This window comes from Saccopteryx leptura, chromosome 2 (genome assembly GCF_036850995.1).
Source record: "Saccopteryx leptura isolate mSacLep1 chromosome 2, mSacLep1_pri_phased_curated, whole genome shotgun sequence".
Taxonomy (NCBI): domain Eukaryota; kingdom Metazoa; phylum Chordata; class Mammalia; order Chiroptera; family Emballonuridae; genus Saccopteryx; species Saccopteryx leptura.
In genome coordinates this window covers 179,382,622-179,388,638 of record NC_089504.1, presented here as the reverse complement: position 1 = coordinate 179,388,638, position 6,017 = coordinate 179,382,622, and positions in this window count along the sequence as shown.

Below are 6,017 nucleotides of genomic sequence, written 5' to 3'. Positions count from 1 at the left end.
AAGTATGAGGAGCATAACTGGATCATTTGTGTGGATCTTAAAATGGTAAATTTCCTGCTAGGACAACAGAGAGGTTTCACGAAGTATCCTTGCTTTCTGTGTTTGTGGGACAGCCAAGCTCGGGAGAAACACTGGACACAGAAGGAGTGGCTGAAATGTGAAGCTCTGGAAGTAGGGATGCAAAATATTGCGAATGAACCTATAGTTAATCGAGACAGGATCATTTTCCCCTCACTTCACATCAAACTTGGCTTAATGAAGCAGTTTTCAGGCTTTGAATAGAGAAAGTGAATGCTTTCAACATATTATTTCTGCTTTTCCTGCCTTGTCTTTCGAGAAGAGAAAAGCAGGTGTATTCAATGGACCTCAAATTCGAACCCTCATACGAGACAAAGAATTTGCCAGGAAGATGAATAAGGAGGAGAAAGCAGCATGGCAGTCTTTTGTGGCAGTTACAAAGAACTTCCTTGGCAAAAAAAAAAAAAAAAAAAGCAGAAAACTATGAACTTCTGGTTCAAAGGATGCTGTTGGCTTTCTGCGACATTGGATGTAACATGAGCGATAAGATTCACTTCCTGAACAGTCATTTTGATAAGTTTCTCGAAAATCTTGGAGCTGTTAGTGATGAGCAGACTACTGTTGGAGCATCAAACAAGATTGTCCTCAACAAGTACACAAACTCAAGAGCTACAAACGCAAATTTTTGCCTGAATAGAATTTAAATAAGTTTTGCGCAAATTTTATGATTAAAATAAGTGTTTTAATATGTTCTATTTTGAAATTGTAGACAAATTCTGATGCAATCATATCTTTTAGTGTATTGGTGTATTTCCTGCATTATATAAATTATTATATTTTCACAAAGATGATGCCCAAGAAGACATTCTACTTCATGTTAAACTAAATGTTGAAAATTTTACAATAAATGAAAACCTAAAATCTTGAATTGCAAAAAAACTGTAGCTTACAGAGAAAAAAATGTCAGATTTGAGATCAACACAGTTGAATTAGGTAAGAACAAGTGTTTTTGTGGATGCAACAAAAATTTTGTTCCCAAGTGAAGAGATAAGAGAAACAATATAAAAGATCAACCAAACTAACAGCTTATTTTTAAAAAAGATAAAATTGACAAATCTTTAGCTAGACTAAAAAAAAAGGACAGGGGTGAGGGGCAGCTTGGGAAGCATGTGGGGTGAGGGAGGCAGCAGCCCCTCAATAGAAATGAGCAAACCTAAAAAACAATACCTGTTTTTCCATCAATCCCCTGGGAGCACAAGGGGGCGGTGGCGGGGAGCAGGCGAAGGGAGGTGAGGGGCAGTGGCTCGAGAAGCGTGGGGGGGGGGGGAGAGGGGGAGGGGCAGTGGCTCCGGAAGCACGCGGGGGGGGGGGCGGGGGGGCGGGGGGGCGGCGGTGATGAGGGGCTGCAGGAGGGGAAGAGAAGGAGAGTGGGAGATGGGGTGGAGGGGTAGAGAAGCAGATGGGCGTTTCTCCTGTGTGTCCTGACTGAAAATTGAACCCAGGACTTTCATATGCTGGGCCAATGCTCTACTACTTTGCCAACTGGCCAGGGTGACGTTCTCAGAAATAGATCAAATGATTCTAATATTTGTATGGAACCACAAAAGACCATTGCCAAAGCAATCTTGAGAAAGAAGAACAAATCTGGAGGCATCACACTTTCTGATTTCAAACTATACAATAAAGTTAGAGTAATCAAAACAGTAAGATATTGCATAAAAAATAGACACACAAACCAATGGAACAGAATAGAGAGCACAGAGATAAACTGCCGTATACACAGCCAAATAATATTTGACAAGGGAGCCAAGAATACTCAGTAAGAAAGAGTCTCTTCAATAAATGGTGTTGGAAAAACTGGATAATTATAGGCAGAAAAATGAAATTGGATCCCTATTTTACACTACTCACAAAAATTAATGATCCAGCAATCCCACTTCTGGGTATATATTTAAAGGAAATGAAAACAAGATCTGAAGAGATATCTGCACTCTGTGCTTATTGTAGCATTATTCACAATAGCCGAGATATGGAAACAACCCAAATGTGCATCAACAGATGAATGGGTAAAAAGAGATGTGGTTTATATATAACAGAATATTATTCAGCCATAAGAAAGAGGGAAATTTTGCTATGGACAGTCCTTGAGAGCATTATGCTAAGTGAGATAAGTTAGAAAGACAAGTACTGTATAGTATCATTTATATGTGGAATCTAAAAAAGCTGTACTCACAGAAACAGTAGAATGGTGGTTACCAGGGGCTGGGGTAAAGGAATTGGGGTAATACTGGTAAAAGCGAACATACTTAGAGTTAGAAGTTGAACAGGTTCTGGAGATCTAATGCATGGCATTGTGATTACAGTCAGTAATACTGTATTATATACTCCAAAGTTGTTAAGAGACTAAAATTTAAATACTCTCACCACAAAAAGAAGTGATAATTATGAGATGCAGTGGAGGTGTTAGCTAATTAATGCTCTGGTAGTAATCATATTGCAATATATAAGCATATACTTTTTTTAAAAAGAGAGATAAAACTGTAAACTCAAAAAAATAGGAGTAAATCTTTATGACTTTGGATTTGGTCAAGTTTTCTTAGATATGAGACCTAAAGTACAAGCAACAAAAGAAAACAACATATAAGTTAGACTTCATTAAAATTAAACACTTTGCACTGCAAAGGGCACAGCAAGAAAATGAAAAGACAACCCACTGAATGGGAAAAAGGTTTGCAAATCATACATGTGATAAGGAAATAGTACCTAAAATATATAAGAAACTTACAGTTTAATAACAAAAAGACAATAACCCAGTTTTAAAATGATCAAAGAACTTGAATTGATATTTCTCCGAAGAATGTACACAAATGGCCAAGACGCACATGAAAAGATTGTCAACATCCTTAGCCACTAAGGAAATGGGAATTAAAACCACGATGAGATACTGCTTCATACCTGCTAGGATAGCTATAATTAAAAACAAAAACACAGACATTAACCAATGCTTGTAATGGTGTGGAAAATGGAAACTTTCTTACACTGTTGGTGGGAATGTAAAATTGGAAAACAGTCGGACAGTTCTTCAAATGGTAAACAGAGTTACTATTTGACCCAGCAATTTCACTCCAAGGTGAAAGAAATGAAAACATTCGTTCAACCCTGGCCTGGTAGCTCATTTGGCTAGAACAGGGGTCGAAAACCTTTTTGGCTGAGAGAGCCATGAACGCCACATATTTTAAAATGTAATTCCATGAGAGCCATACACCGACCCATGTACATTAGGCATTATCCAATAAAAATTTGGTGTTGTCCCGGAGGACAGCTGTGATTGGCTCCAGCCACCCACAACCATGAACATGAGCCATAGGAAATGAATGGATTGTAATACATGAGAATGTTTTATATTTTTAACATTATTTTTTTTATTAAAGATTTCTCTGCGAGCCAGATGCAGCCATCAAAAGAGCCACATCTGGCTCACGAACCATAGGTTCCTGACCCCTGATCTAGATAATGGATATCAAGTGGTCTGGACATGTGAACATTCTTTCTTAAGCTTTTCAGAGGGTTAGCTATAGGAATTTTGTGTATCTCCAGGCATTAATGCACAACTGAAAAGTTTAAGTTCCCAGGCTAGTTAAAACAAATCTGTTCCTCATGTTTCAGCCCATTCTCATTTAAGTAATTTTTGTTAGTTTGGCTATGGTGACTCCATTTTGTTTCTTCAGTCTTGCCCCAGATGGTTGCGGCAAACTAGGCTTCAATTTGCCTACAAATCATATGCAAATGACATGTAAAGTGGGAGGTGTTGCTACAGAACACCTAGGTACAGTATTTTTTTCCTTTGATCACTACTCTGTATTTGCTACCACTGGCCTTGAGGGCAGGGTCCCTAGCAGATCCTCCCTCTGGAGTTCCCCCCTGTGCTGCTGGGGAGGGTTGAGGGTAAGGCCAGGAAAAGGTGTGTACCGTTGAGCTGAGATGAGACAGGTCAGTCAGCTGTTCTCAGAGGGCACCCGGATGACCTGCAAATGTGCACCACATGTACAACTTGGTGCAACATCCTGGAGAGGTGTTTTGGGTGAATTGGAGGGGCCAAGGCCATATGTGACAACTGGCTGAAGATACCGGTGATGCTTAGAAGGATGGCAGCCTCTGCATCCTGCCTGGTGAGTCCTGCAGCCAGGAGATAGCTGAGGGACAACCCACAGAGCCAGGAACTCAAAGAGCCCCTCAGAGCCTGGGAAGAAATGGCAAAGCCAGGAGGGCTGAGCTAGCACTGGTGTGAGCTGTGAGATGCTGGACTGGCTTCTTGCAGGGGATAGGGGACTCCAGCATAGTTGGCGTCCTTTGGAGACTGAAACACTACACTATGAAAGCTGGACTGGCTCAGTGGGTGGGTTTGGGGCAGCAGAATTCCAGCTTCTCCCATCATGATGAAGCCAATTCAAGCCCTATAACACTGGGGAAACTGAGCCCCTATATGCTTCACAGGAAAAAACACACTGCTGGGCTCCGAAAAAGAAGAGAGGCAGAGACAGAAAAGAGGAAGAGGAGAGAGATGGAAAGTTAAGAAGGAGAGGAGCCCATACCCCTCCTCAAACTGGCATCCATCCACATGACTGACAGCAAGAGGACAGGAGGGAGGGCGGGACCCTGGCCCTTCCCACTCCCACCATCCCCAGCCCAGAGAGCTGACAGTGCCTTCAGCCCCAGGAAAGAAAAATCAGGGAGGCAGCAGCCAGCTGCACGTCCTCCTGAGATTGCTTCTGAAAATGACCAGACCTTCCCTGGAAAAGTGATGACAATTTGGACCCTGGGAGCAGGAGAGGAGGGAGAGCAGGGAAGTCAGGATCTGGCCACCACCCTCTCTCAGACAGGAACTCCTTGGGCTGATTCTGAGAAGTCAAGGATGCGGGCAGCTGTCAGGGGTGGCGGTAGACTGAAGTACCCCCATTCAGGACACAGCCTCCCCAAACAGCTTTAGCCCCTCACCTGCCTGGGAAGAGCTGACTCCTCGGGTGCTATCTCAGCTCAGGGCAGGCTGAGCCCGAACACAGGGCTTGCACTCAGAGAGCGAGATTCATCTGCAGGCAAGAAGAGAGCTTATCAGCTCTCCCACAGCATGAGGACCTGGGGCTGTGAGATGCCAGCAGATGGTTGGAAGCAGGGTGCCGGGAGACCCCAGCTTCAAGGCGCAGTGAGCTCAGTGGTGGAGACAGGAAAGGTAGAGACTGTGAAAGGAAGGAGAGACATCCGGAGACAGAAACAAAGGCAGCTATTTGGACACCCTCACAGAGCACAGAACTAAATTATACTGCAAACAAAGGAGCTGCTTGTTCCCTAACGGTAGACACTGGGGAGGGAGAGGCTGAGACAAGACAGTCTATGAGGAAATACACATGAAGAGGGCGATATTTAAGCGTTATACAAAAGATTGTATATAATATTACTCAGAGCTCACAGAAACGGGGCCAAGGAGATGGTGTGAGACAGTTGGAAACCAAGAAAAAGATAAGGACGATGACACAGGAGAAAGAACTGAAGACAAGAGGGAAGAAAAGGGGTCAGTCCTAAGGATGGAAGAATCTGGGTGGAGCCTCCCCTGTCAAATGCCACCAGCTGCAGGCCCCAGCTGTGGACAGTGATTAGCAAGACAACTGCTGGCAGCAGCCTGGCATTTCTGTGTATGGACAGGAAGGGGGTGCCAGGGTGGGGCAGGAGCGATGAAGCCCAGTGGTGAGCTTGCGGACGGAGGGGGTGCTGGACCTCCTGTGTACCGGGGACCCTGTCTCCCCCAACTTACCTCAGCTCACACGAGCCCTCCACCCTTGGGCCTCTTTTTCAGGCTGCATCTTCCAAAGGATTCTAGTTTTCACCAAGACGGGATCCTCACTTCCCTCCAGGGACAAACTTAATGAATCAGCACACTGGCCACCTGCGACCCCAGTCCCATCCCCGAGGGCCCTGCCCCCACCCCAGGCTCTCCAATGCCCCCC